We start from the raw sequence: 16,546 nt of genomic DNA, 5'->3' as shown, positions 1-16,546 counted from the left end.
CTTCCTTCCTTTCTTCCCTTCTTCCTTTCTTTCCCTCTCTCTTTCTTTCTTCTACTAATTCTTTCTTTCTACTTTTTCTCCCTGTTATTCTGAGCCGGGTGGATGAAAGGCTCTTGGTGCTGCAGCCAGGAGCCAGTGCTGTGCCTCTGAAGTGGGAGAGCCAACTTCAGGACACGGGTCCACAAGAGACCTCCCAGCTCCACATAATATCAAGCAGCGAAAATCTCCCAGAGATCTCCATCCCAACACCAGCACCCAGCTTCAGTCAACGACCAGCAAGCTACAGTGCGGGTCACCCTATGCCAAGCAACTAGCAAGGCAGGAACACAACCCCACCCATTAGCAGAGAGGCTACCTAAAAACATAATAAGGCCATAGGCACCCCAAAACACACCACCAGACGTGGACCTGTCCACCAGAAAGACAAGATCGAGCCTCAACCACCAGAGCACAGGAATTAGTCCCCCCCACCAGGAAGCCTACACAACCTACTGAAACAACCTTAGCCACTGGGGTCAGACACCAAAAACAACGGGAACTACGAATCTGCAGCCGGCAAAAAGGAGACCCCAAACACAGTAACATAAGCAAAATGAGAAGGCAGAAAAACACACAGCAGGTGAAGAAGCAAGATAAACACCTACCAGACCTAACAAATGAAGAGGTAATAGGCAGTCTACCTGAAAAAGAATTCAGAATAATGATAGTAAAGCTGATCCAAGATTCTATTTCCAAGATCCATAATCTTGGAAATAGAATAGACAACATGCAAGAAACAGTTAACAAGGACCTAGAAGAACTAAAGATGAATCAAGCATCGATTAAAAACACAATAAATGAAATGAAAAATACTCTAGATGGGATCAATAGCAGAATAACTGAGGCAGAAGAACGGATAAGTGAGGTGGAAGATAAAATAGTGGAAATAACTGATGCAGAGCAAAATAAAGAAAAAAGAATGAAAAGAACAGAGGACAGTCTCAGAGACCTCTGGGACAACATTAAACGCACCAACATTCGAATTATAGGGGTTCCAGAAGAAGAAGAGAAAAAGAAAGGGACTGAGAAAATATTTGAAGAGATTATAGTTGAAAACTTCCCCAATATGGGAAAGGAAATAGTTAATCAAGTCCAGGAGGCACAGAGAGTCCCATACAGAATAAATCCAAGGAGAAATACACCAAGACACATATTAATCAAACTGTCAAAAATTAAACACAAAGAAATCATATTAAAAGCAGCAAGGCAAAAACAACAAATAACACACAAGGGAATCCCCATCAGGTTAACAGCTGATCTCTCAGCAGAAACCCTACAAGCCAGAAGGGAGTGGCAGGACATAATTAAAGTGATGAAGGAGAGAAACCTGCAACCTAGATTACTCTACCCAGCAAGGATCTCATTCAGATTTGATGGAGAAATTAAAACCTTTACAGACAAGCAACAGCTGAGAGAGTTCAGCACCACCAAACCAGCTTTACAACAAATGTTAAAGGAACTTCTCTAGGCAAGAAACACAACAGAAGGAATATACCTACAATAACGAACCCAAAGCAATTAAGGAAATGGGAATAGGAACATACATATCAATAATTACCTTAAATGTAAATGGACTAAATGCTCCCACCAAAAGACACAGAGTGGCTGAATGGATACAAAAACAAGACCCATATATATGCTGTCTACAAGAGACACACTTCAGACCTAGAGACACATACAGATTGAAAGTAAGGGGATGGAAAAAGATATTCCATGCAAATGGAAATCAAAAGAAAGCTGGAGTAGCAATTCTTATATCAGACAAAATAGACTTTAAAATAAAGACTATTAGAAGAGACAAGGAAGGACACTACATAACGATAAAGGGATCGATCCAAGAAGAAGATATAACAATTGTAAATATTTATGCACCCAACATAGGAGCACCTCAATACATAAGGCAAATACTAACAGCCATAAAAGGGGAAATCGACAGTAACACAATCATAGTAGGGGACTTTAACACCCCACTTTCACCAATGGACAGATCATCCAAAATGAAAATAAATAAGGAAACACAAGCTTTAAATGATACATTAAACGAGATGGACTTAGTTGATATTTATAGGACATTCCATCCAAAAACAACAGAATACACATTTTTCTCAAGTGCTCATGGAACATTCTCCAGGATAGATCATATCTTGGATCACAAATCAAGCCTCGGTAATTTTAAGAAAATTGAAATTGTATCAAGTATCTTCTCCGACCACAATGCTATGAGACTAGACATCAATTACAGGAAAAGATGTTTAAAAAATACAAACACATGGAGGCTAAACAATACACTACTCAATAACGAAGTGATCACTGAAGAAATCAAAGAGGAAATTAAAAAATACCTAGAAACAAATGACAGTGGAGACACGACGACCCAAAACCTATGGGACGCAGCAAAAGCAGTTCTAAGGGGGAAGTTTATAGCAATACAATCCCACCTTAAGAAACAGGAAGCATTTCGAGTAAACAACCTGACCCTGCACCTAAAGCAATTAGAGAAAGAAGAACAAAAATACCCCAAAGCTAGCAGAAGGAAAGAAATCATAAAGATCAGATCAGAAATAAATGAAAAAGAAATGAAGGAAACGATAGCAAAGATCAACCAAACTAAAAGCTGGTTCTTTGAGAAGATAAACAAAATTGACAAACCATTAGCCAGACTCATCAAGAAAAAAAGGGAGAAGACTCAAATCAATAGAATTAGAAATGAAAAAGGAGAAGTAACAACTGACACTGCAGAAATACAAAAGATTATGAGAGATTACTATAAACAACTCTATTCCAATAAAATGGACAACCTGGAAGAAATGGACACATTCTTAGAAATGCACAACCTGCCAAGACTGACTCAGGAAGAAATAGAAAATATGAATAGACCAATCACAAGCACTGAAATTGAAACTGTGATTAAAAATCTTCCATCAAACAAAAGCCCAGGACCAGATGGCTTCACAGGTGAATTCTATCAAACATTTAGAGAAGAGCTAACACCTATCCTTCTCAAACTCTTCCAAAATATAGCAGAGGGAGGAACACTCCCAAACTCATTCTACGAGGCCGACATCACCTTGATACCAAAACCAGGTAAGGATGTCACAAAGAAAGAAAACTACAGGCCAATATCACTGATGAACATAGATGCAAAAATCCTCAACAAAATACTAGCAAACAGAATCCAACAGCACATTAAAAGGATCATACACCATGATCAAGTGGGGTTTATCCCAGGAATGCAAGGATTCTTCAATATACGCAAATCAATCAATGTAATACACCATATTAACAAGTTGAAGGAGAAAACCCATATGATCATCTCAATAGATGCAGAGAAAGCTTTCGACAAAATTCAACACCCATTTATGATAAAAACCCTGCAGAAAGTAGGTATAGAGGGATCTTTCCTCAACATAATAAAGGCCATATATGACAAACCCACAGCCAACATTGTCCTCAATGGTGAAAAACTGAAACCATTTCCACTAAGATCAGGAACAAGACAAGGCTGCCCACTCTCACCACTCTTATTCAACATAGTTTTGGAAGTTTTAGCCACAGCAATCAGAGAAGAAAAGGAAATAAAAGGAATCCAAATTGGAAAAGAAGAAGTAAAGCTGTCACTGTTTGCAGATGACATGATACTATACATAGAGAATCCTAAAGATGCTACCGAAAAACTACTAGAGCTAATCAATGAATTTGGTAAAGTAGCAGGATATAAAATTAATGTACAGAAATCTCTGGCATTCCTGTACACTAATGATGAAAAATCTGAAAATGAAATCAAGAAAACACTCCCATTTACCATCGCAACAAAAAGAATAAAATATCTAGGAATAAACCTACCTAAGGAGACAAAAGACCTGTATGCAGAAAACTATAAGACACTGATGAAAGAAATTAAAGATGATACAAATAGATGGAGAGATATACCATGCTCCTGGATTGGAAGAATCAATATTGTGAAAATGACTCTACTACCCAAAGCAATCTACAGATTCAATGCAATCCCTATCAAACTACCAATGGCATTTTTCACAGAACTAGAACAAAAAATTTCAAAATTTGTTTGGAAAAACAAAAGGCCCCGAATAGCTAAAGCAATCTTGAGAACGAAAAACGGAGCTGGAGGAATCAGGCTCCCTGACTTCAGACTATACTACAAAGCTACAGTAATTAAGACAGTCTGGTACTGGCATAAAAACAGAAAGATAGATCAGTGGATCAGGATAGAAAGCCCAGAGATAAACCCACGCACATATGGCCAACTTATCTTTGATAAAGGAGGCAGGAATGTACAGTGGAGAAAGGACAGCCTCTTCAATAAGTGGTGCTGGGAAAACTGGACAGGGACATGTAAAAGTTTGAGATTAGATCATTCCCTAGCACCATACACAAAAATAAGCTCAAAATGGATTAAAGACTTAAATGTAAGGCCAGAAACTATCAAACTCTTAGAGGAAAACATAGGTAGAACACTCTATGACATAAATCACAGCAAGATCCTTTTGGACCCTCCTCCTAGAGAAATGGAAATAAAAACAAAGATAAACAAATGGGACCTAATGAAACTTCAAAGCTTTTGCACAGCAAAGGAAACCATAAAGAAGACCAAAAGACAACCCTCAGAATGGGAGAAAATATTTGCAAATGAAGCAACTGACAAAGGATTAATCTCCAAAATTTATAAACAGCTCATGCAGCTCAATAGCAAAAAAACAGACAACCCAATCCAAAAATGGGCAGAAGACTTAAATAGGCATTTCTCCAAAGAAGACATACAGACTGCCAACAAACACATGAAAGAATGCTCAACATCATTAATCATTAGAGAAATGCAAATCAAAACTACAATGAGATATCATCTCACACCAGTCAGAATGGCCATCATCAAGAAATCTAGAAACAATAAATGCTGGAGAGGGTGTGGAGAAAAGGGAACACTCTTGCACTGCTGGTGGGAATGTGAATTGGTACAGCCACTATGGAGAACGGTATGGAGGTTCCTTAAAAAACTACAAATAGAACTACCATATGACCCAGCAATCCCACTACTGGGCATATACCCTGAGAAAACCATAATTCAAAAAGAGACATGTACCAAAATGTTCATTGCAGCTCTATTCACAATAGCCCGGAGCTGGAAACAACCTAAGTGTCCATCATCGGATGAATGGATAAAGAAGATGTGCCACATATATACAATGGAATATTACTCAGCCATAAAAAGAAACGAAACTGAGCTATTTGTAATGAGGTGGATAGACCTAGAGTCTGTCATACAGAGTGAAGTTAGTCAGAAAGAGAAAGACAAATACCGTATGCTAACACATATATACGGAATTAAAAAAAAAAATGTCATGAAGAACCTAGGGGCAAAACGGGAATAAAGACACAGACCTACTTGAGAATGGACTTGAGGATATGGGGAGGGGGAAGGGTAAGCTGTGACAAAGCGAAAGAGAGGCATGGACATATATACACTACCAAACGTAAGGTAGATAGATAGTGGGAAGCAGCCGCAGAGCACAGGGAGATCAGCTCGGTGCTTTCTGACCGCCTGGAGGGGTGGGATGGGGAGGGTGGGAGGGAGGGAGATGCATGAGGGAAGGGATGTGGGAACAGATGTATATGTATGACTGATTCAAAGCAGAAACTAATTAAAAAAATAAATAAATAAACTTTACTTTAAAAAAAAAAATTCAATAGGTTGGGAAAAAAATTCCAGAATATCTCCCAGAATAAAAAAATAAAAGGAAGGAAGGGAGAAAGGAATAAAGAAATAGAGTAATGACTGGGAAATTAGTAGTTTAGTGGAGGAATCCAGGAGGTTCAAGAGAAAATATGAAGCACCAGAGAAAGGAGTTTCAGAGAAAATATGAAGAAAAATGAATGCAGGAAATTTTCTGAACCCCATCTTTCATATTAGCATGTTGATAATGATTAAATTGATTACATTTAAAATAGGTAAAATAGCTGTATAAAATACAGGAATAAACACCAACAGACACAGTCAAAAGAGTTGAAAGTGGCTATCTATGTGGAACAAAAACTGCAGGTGAGGAAGAATGGAGCAAGCATAGCTATAATCCTATTTGACTTTTAAAAGCCCCTATTTGGGGCTTCCCTGGTGGCGCAGTGGTTGAGAGTCCGCCTGCCGATGCAGGGAACACGGGTTCGTGCTCCGGTTTGGGAAGATCCCACATGCCGCGGAGCGGCTGGGCCCGTGAGCCATGGCCGCTGAGCCTGCGTGCCCGGAGCCTGTGCTCCGCAGCGGGAGAGGCCACAACAGTGAGAGGCCCGCGTACCGAAAAAAAAAAAAAAAAAAAAAAAAAAAAAAAAAAAAAAGCCCCTATTTGTTATACTTACAGAGATCTTGAAGACTTGGGCCTTTTAACTTGACTCAGTCTATAATCATATAATAACTATAGACAGTGCTCTTTTTATCTACTTACAACTGAGTTTCACATGGGCTAAACAGCAAAGTACACATATATTTAATGGGAAAGAAAATATGCCACAAAATAGCCATTTTTGCTTCCAAATCTGATTTTGATCTCTATTTTGATTATTGATACTATCATTTCTTGATACAGAAAGTGTCACTGCCATCAAATTCAATTTTCATTTATTTTTCTCCTTTCATTATGCCTGATATACTGGCACCCAAGCTCTTTTCTTGTCAAGAGCACTTTCCTTGGCCTCTCTCTAAATCCTTTCTTTTATAACTGTTTTCCATCCACTCACTGCAAACCTTGGACATTATCCTGATCTATCTGTCTTAAAATTATATCCTCATTTTCTTATAAATCATTTCAAGAACTGATTAGTAATATGCTGCCACTCATCAGTTCTATAACTTCCATAACTAGAAAAAAATACCTCAACCCTCACTGCATACCATAAGCAAAAATTCACTCAAAATCAATTATAGACCTCAGCATAAGCATTAAAACTATTAATATAAAAGAAAAAATGGTAGACTTCATCAAAATTAAAAACTAATTAACACCCTTCAAAAAACACAGTTAAGGACTTCCCTGGTGGCACAGTGGTTAAGAATCCACCTGCCAATGCAGGGGACACGGGTTCGAGCCCTAGTCCGGGAAGCTCCCACATGCCGCGGAGCAACTAAGCCCGTGTGCCACAACTACTGAGCCTGTGCACCAGAGCCCATGAGCCACAACTACTGAGCCTGTGTGCCACAACTACTGAAGTCTGCACACCTAGAGCCCGTGCTCTGCAACAAGAAGCTACCGCATTGAGAAGCCCGTGCACCATGACAAAGAGTAGCCCCTGCTTGACGCAACTAGAGAAAGTCTGCATACAGCAAGGAAGACCCAACGCAGCCAAAAAAATTTTAATTAATTAATTAATTAAAGAAAAGAAAAGAAAAAAAAAACACAGTTAAGAAAACAAAAAGGAAAGCCATAGACTGGGAGAAACTAATAAAGGGCTTATATCCAGAATATATAGAACTCTTGAAACACAATAATAAAAAGATAAACAATTTAATTTTTAAAATGGGAGAAAGACTAGAGTAGACATTTCACAAAATAAAACATATTTGTGCTCAAGAATGCAGACAAGGATAAAAAACTGGCCTTTCTGCCAATGAGCTTCAATGTATGTCTTAGACATCAAAGCGAAAAATACAAATCTAACAGAGTATATACTTAAGATCCAAGTTGCTCTGGAGGCTACAACAGAAGATGGAGATACAGAGATTAGAGAGATTGGGCTAGAAGTGAGAGACAGTTTAATAAAAATGAAGTTCAAGGTTGAACAGTGGATAGGATTTTGATAGATGGGTCACTGCACAATCAACAGCAAAGATGCAAAGAATTTCATACATATGAAGGGGGAGGTGAGAACAGTGCAACCGTTACTATTTAAAGCTAGAATAATAATCATAATCACCAACTGTGCAGTGAAGGGAAGAGGGAGACTGAAAATATGTATTGTAAAATGTAGAAAATATACATCACTCCTGGTAACAGATAGTAAACAGATATTGTCTCAAATCAAGGATGCAGACTAAGAAAATTATGAATATAAAGGCAACCATAAGAAAAAAATATAAACTTTCCAAATTTTCAGGAAAAAAAGACATATATTCAAAACAAAGAAAGATCCTACAGCAAAAGATACAAAAGATAAAAGATGAGGCAGAATTTAAAACAGTTGGGAATTCCCCGGAGGTCCAGTGGTTAGGACTCCATGCTTTCACTGCCAAGGCATGGGTTCAATCCCTGGTCAGGGAACTAAGATCCCACAAGCTGTGCCGCATGCCCCCCCCAAAAAAAAATTAAAACAGTATATAGGATAAAATCAGAGAATCAATACCAACCATATTGTTTCTGTCAGTAAGTGCAACTAGAATAAAAATAACTATTAAAAGAGCTATGATAGGATCATACAGAAAATTCTCAGGCCTCAAACCAGACCTCCAGAATCAAAAAACCTGTGGGTAGGGCCCAGCAATCTGTATTTTACAAGCCCTTCAGGTGATTTTGATTCATGCTAAAGTTTAACAACTGATATAGCAAACCCCCCCTAAACTATATATATACAAGATATGAATCTAAAACAATATATAAGAAATGGTGAAAATAAAGACTAAAGATAAAATAAAGAAGATAATCATGAATATATAAAATAATCCAAGATACAAAAACACATTAGCAACTGAGAAGACTACCTCTCTCAACCTAGGAGATCAAATCCATGAAATATGCAAACATATAAAAAATGGGAACATGAAATAAAAATATGCACTTATTTATAATATAGAGCTAACTAGTTTATTCTGCATCTTGAAAATAGATGGCGAACCATCTTTTAAAATGCTCAGAGAACATTCTCAAAATCCGTCCACACAGTAGGCCTATAAAATCTCAAATATTACACAAAGTAGAAAAGGATAGATAAAATACTGACTAAAAAAAAAATAAAAAGTCATAAATTAGAAAAATGAAAATCTTTCACATGTAAATTCCAAAATCTACTGGCTTGAACAAACTCTTTGGTCAAAGAAGAAATTAAAATAAATTGTGTAATGTTCAGAATATTATTCAGAATACAATGTATATCAGAACCCAGAACCCACAGAACACATTTGAAAATAATGCTTGGAGAAGTTTTAGCATAAATGTTTACATTATTTTTAAAAGAAATAATCATAATAAACATTCCAACTAAGGAATTACAATAAGGAAAAGTAAATAAAAGAAAAACAGAAAAATTAGTAAAGATAAGAAAAGAAATTAATTATTACAAACAAAAATAGAAGTAATAATAGATTCATGAGTTGATTCTTAGGGAAAAACTAAAAGGGAATAAAAGCAAAATTACAAAAATAAAAAATGATTATTTGGAAATAAGGATTGTAGAGATTATTTTGCTCAACCCTACGCAAATAAATTTGAAAACGTAGCAAATATAACCTCTGAAAACTGAGGCCAGAAAAGACAGAAAATCTAAACAGAAAAATAAACATAGGAAAAAAAGAGATAATCATTCATACATTTTATCACCCCAAAGTCCCAGGTATACATGGCTTAAGATGTGAATTTTACTAAACTTTTAACGAAGTACAGTAATACTATATATTTAAAATTTTCCAATTCTTAAATTCATTAAATTTGCAAAAGCATGATGCTCAACAGATCAGGACTAAGTTCTGTATTACTAATAAGCCAAAAGAAAACACAGAAATTATGTCTCCTTGGTAATTAAAGCCCCTTGTATTTTTACAGGGATTGTATCAACATCCTTCACACATACTTATCAAAACTGAATTTTTTTTTAAAACTGAATTTTTTAAATACATCTTTAATGGAGTAAATTGCTTCACAATGCTGTGTTAGTTTCTGTTGCACAACAAAGTGAATCAGCCATATGCATACATATATCTCCCAATCCCGTCCCTCATGAGCCTCCCTCCCACCCTCCCAAAACTGAATTTTTTATACTGTGAAATGACAGTCCTGAACTGAACTAGGCAACACTGTCTGAATACCAGGCAAAATGGTCCTTTCAACCAGCATTTATCTTGTGGTTTAAAAAGTATTTTCAAAGTATAAATCAAAATGCTCTAATGCCAAACAAACTGCTATAATGCCTGAGTTGAGTAGTTGCAACAGAGATCCTATGGCTTACAAAGCCTAAAAAACTTACTACCTGGCCCTTTACAAAATAATTTATTGACCCCCCCCCCAGAGTGGTGATTGCTCTCTCCTCTACCAGGCTGGAACCAGGATGCATTGTTGATCCAGCTTCAACCACAACTAAATGATAAAGAGACACCTGGAAGAAATCTGGATCTTAAAGTACCACAAAGACCAAAGCTACCATGCAAATTTTGACTACTCACCACATAACTGATATGTGACCAAGAAATGAATTCCTACATTCCTTAAACCAGCACATTTTGGGGTTTATTATAGTCACCTAGTTTTACCATGATTGATAACACTTTTTAGTCCAGTTTCATTGCTTTACATATCACATATCTGCAGATGCCAACTCAACTCAGGCACTGTAGCTTGAAGGTAGTCTCAGACCATAAGAAAATGAATGAACTTTTTTACAAAAACACATAGTAGGGTATAGTTGCTAACCTCTGCTCTTAACAGGTCACCATTTGAACAGAATACATTGAGTTTGCTTAACATTTGAGCATTTTGATATATGCTACAACTCTTCTCAACATAGCAATCACAGTAATCTTGTCACAGTCAAATCATGTCACTGCTCTGCCTGAAAGTCTCCTTGTATACTCATAAAACATTTAGAAGCATACAATGTTAATAATTGCTGCTTCCAGGGAGCAGAAATGGAGAACTGAGAGCCAGGAATAAGGAGACATATCTATTCTTTTAATTTCTATCAAGTATATGTATTAGAGTTTAAAAATAATAGTATTATTTCTCTTTAAAAGTAACACGGAATTGAACTAGTAGGAAGTCAGCACTCATTTCCAGGCCTACATTATTGTTAAAAAGCAGGAGGTGGAGAAGAGTTATACTATGATATCTGGAGGCAAGAAGACAATAAGGAATAAGGATAAGGGGGTAAAATTCAACTCTGAGGTATATAACGATAGAAGGAGGGAGAAATGATAGTTAAATTTTAAAGAAAAGAATCTACATGCTAGTTTTTGAAAGATTACAGATCTATAATCCTTGGCAAGAAGGACTGAATGAAGGAAAGGAGTCTAGGCATATAGGGAGAAGTAAAAAATGGAGAATGTTAGTGAGAGGGAGAAGCACGAAATTTAGGCTATAGAAGTCATAAAATTGAGACTGCAAATGAGGTAGAGAGGCTGGCGTCCAGAATAGAGGTTAGAGAGGCACCCAGTCCTCCACAATCTGAGAAAAGAGCACCAATCCAGGAAGAACAGGTGGAAATGTTACCTAGGTATCTAAAGAATTCCTAGCAATTTTCACTCCAAAGGATGCGGGCTGATAAGAAAATCTCCTCAAAAAAAGTTTCAGGGGCTTCCTTGGTGGCCCAGTGGTTGAGAGTCCGCCTGCCGATGCAGGGGACACGGGTTCGTGCCCTGGTCCGGGAAGATCCCACATGCTGCGCAGGAGCTAGGCCCGTGAGCCATGGCTGCTGAGCCTGCGCGTCCGGAGCCTGTGCTCCGCAACGGGAGAGGCCACAACAGTGAGAGGCCCGCGTACCGCAGGAAAAAAAAAAGTTTCAGATGTTGTAAACTTACTGAATAACTGTAATGAGCTTTTATTCCATTCATACCTGCTGGGTTCTCCCTAACTCACCTGGAGAACACCTCCTTTACATTTCTTCCTCAATCATCCATTGCTCTTCTTGTTTGAATTGGTGACTTTAAAATTCGAAATACTAACATAGGACTTGGATGTTACTGCTGAAGGTCAAAGCAGCATTCCAGAATTCAGGCTGAGCCCTTAGACCCTCAAAGGAGTTGAAGGATAAGGAAAGTGCAGCTCCTGGGGATGCACAAAGCTGGCTTGTGAAAAAGAACAAAGTAACGCTGACCCTTTGGCTTAGAAACTGGAGCACATACATACATGTGAGCACATGGAAAAAAGAGTATTTGTAATTTGCATCTCAAGCCAAACTCATCATGCCATTTAAAGGCTCCATGCATTTCAAAAAATGGGAAACAGAAGGTATCGTATTTTCAGAAGTTAGGTTATACAGAGAAACTACAAGACTGAGTTGCTAGAGTTCTCTAGAATCACAACCTGTACGGGTACCTTTGAGCAGGTGTCACTTGTAGCCTTGCTCCTGATTGAACAGTCACAGTCACACTTTTGAGTATCATAACGACACTTTTCTCATAAATGTGAAGTCGCCAGCCTTGAGTGATATGGATAAAATATAAAGGAGTGACTCTGAAATAATTCATGAATCAGGGCTCTTAAAATTTTTAGAAGCCTAATATTTTACCTAGGTTATGTTACTCTAGGAGAGATTAAATATTTTAAGCGTCCTATAATTATATGGTCATTCAATTCATTGGTTCAGCAAACATATATATATTTCTCACTTATTATGTGTATTGAAAAGACCATGGTCTCCAATTTGTAATGGGGTATAACAGATAAAAGGATCATACTTCCTCACAAGCTTGATCCAATGTAGTATGCTTAGAATATGCCTGGACAGTGCTATGAATTGATGAAAACAGGTAATACAGAAGGGGGAAAGGATGGAGGCAAACTGCAGGAGGAAAGACATAAGTATGACATTCTGGACATAAAGAGTTTGAAGTTCCTATGCAACCTCCAGATGGTGCTATTAGGCAGTTGGATATATGCATGAGGAGCTCAGAACAAGCCTCAAAGAGGAATGATCATTTGTTAGTCCTGCGTCAGCTGAAGCCACAGCAGTGGAATTTTGTTGCGCATAGAGTTCTTAGAGGTGAAAAAAAATGATCAAAGTCAGAAACCTAAGAACACTAATATTTAAGGGAAAAACAGAAACATAAGTCACTAATGGAGGGTTTTTCTTTTTTTTTTGGGGGGGGGTGTTGTTCCTTGGTTTTGACCGGAATTATAAAAATGAGAGAAGTATTATGGAACTCAAGGAAACGTTCAAGAATGAGGCAGTGATAAACACCTGAAAAGGAATGGAGTGAACACAGAAATCTAATTCCTCCATCCCAATTAAAAATGGAAGTGTACAAAACACGCAAGCAAAAATGTGATTCTTATCCGTGCCCTAGCTGCTGCATCCCCTCACAGCTATTTTTATTTTCTGTGTAACTACAAATATACATTCCTATCCCCACTTACTAAAAAAAGTAGTGTATTACACCAAATATACACTTTACTTTCTTCATGTAACAAAATACACTGCAGACTTTTAAAATCTATCTAACATATATATTTCTATTTGCTCAAGTCTTCTTTTGGGTCTTTCATTAACATTTAAAAATAATCTTCATAAAGGTTTTATACATTTACTGTTTATCCCTAGGTGTTTTATCTGATTTGTTGCTATTGTAAATAAAGTAGTCTTCTTTATAACTATTACTGATTATTTTCTGTATGTATCAAAGCTATTATTTCTATACATGAATTTTTGTACTGTGGTACTTTTTCGTTTTATTGAAAAACATGTTAAGCGTGATAAAATACTGGAAGAAATTCTCTTTGTAGATAAAAGAAAAATTTGTTTCGCTACATTTATAAAGGCCATTTCGTTTGGGGAAAACCTGGTCAAATTAGGAGTCAGACTGCCATGCTCACTGACAAACCAGGGAGTCTTAAATCCGTTACTTGATTTCTGCACCAAAGACAGGACAACTTGCTTCCCAATTCCGTCCGTGCTGTCTGTACTAGTGGGAACTACCTCTTAAAGCTATTCCTTAGTCCAGGACTTCTCAAAGCAGCCTTACCAAAATTCCTTCAAAGAATTAAGAAAATTCAATACCTACAGGGAGTCTAGACAATCAATAACAAGTTTCCCGGAAATCTTTCCTCTTTAAAAAAAAAAAAAAAGGAATGCTGATTTTGTTTTCTACTCCACAATGAGTCTGCTTTTAGCCTTTTCCCTTTCTCATCTTTCACAGAAACGGATGCTCCAGAGAGATGCATCCTTATCATTATTTTAGAAACTAGAAAAGTGAGGTTTACATGGTACTACCCCACTAAGTTCACAATGTCACCCAAACTCACAACCTGGAACCACACAGGTTGCAACTCTACAACCCTCTCACACTCCCTCAAAACCTTTGTCACCCACCGGAGAACCCGCCCGTTTCCTTCTGTACCCCTGCCCCCATCCACAGAAGCTTTGAACACTGCACGTCACAGGAGGCGATTCCTCCCCTTCAGTTTCCCCAGCCCGGTAGTAGGCTCCACAAAACCTCCCTTACAGCCTCCCCGACCGGATTCCAAACCCAGAAACCCAGGTCCCGCAACAAGATATGCGCTTCGCGGAGCCAAAACCAAACTCACCAGCAGACAAAGACGACGAAGGCGAGCCGGAAAGCCTGCGCCTGCGCTTGCGCCTGCGCACTCCAGGCTGGCGAGCATTCCCAGAGGTCTCCTGGGTTCCACCAAGATTGGGCTCAGTACCGGGCAGAAGCAGTCGATGTTGGCCGGCTGTCCCTTTTTTTTTGACTGTGGACTACATTTCCCAGAAGTTTCAGTGGTTCGAGTCGGCTTTTCAAGTCAGCTTTCGCGCTTTCTCAGCTCCACCATAGTTTGTGGGACTGTCTTCCTGGTTGGGGGAGTAGTGTATGTAGGCCGAGCCTCAGGACTTAGGTAACACTCTACCTGTGCTAACTCTACCTCTGGAAGAGGGCAGTTGTGTGCCTTGGGTTATAATAAGCTCAGTTGAAGCACGCCAGGGTGACTCCAACTAGGAGCCACGGTGCAAGGCTACGCCAGGAGCGCCAGAAGACTCCAGGGCGCGATTCGAGGTTGGGGTGGAGTAGGGGTGAGGCAGGGAGTGGTTGTGGGGATCTCTTCGGCAGGGCTCAAGCCCAGCGCCATCTTGTCCCTCGCGAGTGCGGCTCTGAACTACATTTCCCAGAGATCGTCGCGTTCTCCGGCCGGCGGCTCTGAGCAGAGCGGTACGCGAGCAGGGTGTTAATCTCTGAACTGTTGGCGGCTGACGCCGCGCACGGCAGATTGGAGGTGAAACGTCCAGAGCTCGGGGCGGGGATGGAGACTGAGCATTAAGTCTGTTCAGGCGGAACGGACGGGGTTGGGGAGGGGAGTGTTGGTTACGAAATTGTGTGTGACTATGTGTCCCAGTGATGTGTGTGTTATTCTGACTGTGTGTGATACCGTGTGTGTGTAGCTTTCTGTGGATGAATCTCCGTGGTATGATTGTTAATGTGTGACCGTGTGTAATACTGTGTGCTGGTGTGGGTTACCTGTGACTGTGTGTCCCCGTGGTGGGTGTGTGGATTGTTTCTGTGGAATCGTGTATTCCTCTTCTGTGCAGGCATAGGGAGCTTTGTTATTGTGCCTCTGTGACTGCGCCCTAGTGGGGATTGTGACTGTGTAGCACTGTGTGCGGAAGGAAGGGGGAGTCTGTGACTGAGGCTGTTAACTTTGTGTCTACTGGTGGGTGTGTGACTATGCAGCACTGGATGTGTGAATTTGGGGAGACTGTGTCAGTTACTGTGTCACATGTAGTCATGTATGAGACACAGGATGGTCTGCCCCTGTAAAAATCCTGATTCTTCTCTATGACGTTGAGGTTGAGATGGAAGCTCGGGTCTCCTCTGATAGCCTTCCCCTGGTCAGGGAGGGGCAAGTGAGCAAGGTGACTTGTCTTCTGGACCTCAAGAAAGGTCTGTTGTTTCCTTTCCCCATCTCTGTTACCGGGCTCAATGGGTCTGTCCCTTGTGGTGCATAGCCAGTGAACACACCAAGTACTTTTGAGTAAAGCAGAAGCATTTATTACTTGTGACAAGTAAGGAGACAGAGAGCTAGCTCTCAAAGTACTGTCTCTCCAAAGCTGGACGGGGAAGTTTTAAACCTGGGGGGCATGCATAGTCCTGAAAGGGCAGGCATGGTAAAGAGATAGAGGTTACTCTAGGTTGCCAAAAACTGCAAGCAAGCAGGTGTTTTGGTTGGTTGTTTGCACTGTAACCTTTTTGAAACATCTGGCGTTTGGAACTTTGCAATTTAACAGTTTCTGCAAAACAAAGCACACTTTGGTGTGCTTTAACCCCATCCTTTCCCTACTGCTGCTTAGCTAACATATCCTTCTCCAAGAGAGATCTCCAAGGAGGAGAAAATAATGGTTGTGACATCTAAAAGTCGTACATAAGGTGGCTTGGTATTTTCTCTTTGTTTGTAAAATGCTTTATTTTTTCAGGAGGTGATTTTTTTTCTTTCTTGGCTAACTCCTAACAAAGACTCATGAAGTAAACTGGAACCTACTATTTCTCTTTGGAAATATCTTCCTTGCATTCGTAATTTTTAAAATTAATATGTATGCTGAGTATTCTGATTTTACATATATGTAACCATGTAGATACATATATGTACACACGTAG

General features: G+C 39.1%; 1 protein-coding gene across 4 annotated transcripts in view; it reads right to left on the bottom strand.

The window, feature by feature from the left end:
• The window catches only part of LOC308606377 (uncharacterized protein), a 67,306-nt gene extending 52,430 nt beyond the window's left edge, over positions 1-14,876 (bottom strand). For all 4 annotated transcript variants that reach the window (XM_081217183.1, XM_081217185.1, XM_081217186.1 and 1 more), the window contains exon 1: positions 14,487-14,876. The gene's annotated coding sequence lies outside the window, so the exon portion shown is untranslated. The remainder of the gene's footprint in view (positions 1-14,486) is intronic.
• Positions 14,877-16,546: the final 1,670 nt, after the last annotated feature.

The sequence above is a fragment of the Mesoplodon bidens genome (genome assembly GCF_964165515.1).
Source record: "Mesoplodon bidens genome assembly, chromosome: 18".
Classification (NCBI taxonomy): Eukaryota; Metazoa; Chordata; class Mammalia; order Artiodactyla; family Ziphiidae; genus Mesoplodon; species Mesoplodon bidens.
This window is presented reverse-complemented; position numbering and strand designations above follow the sequence as displayed.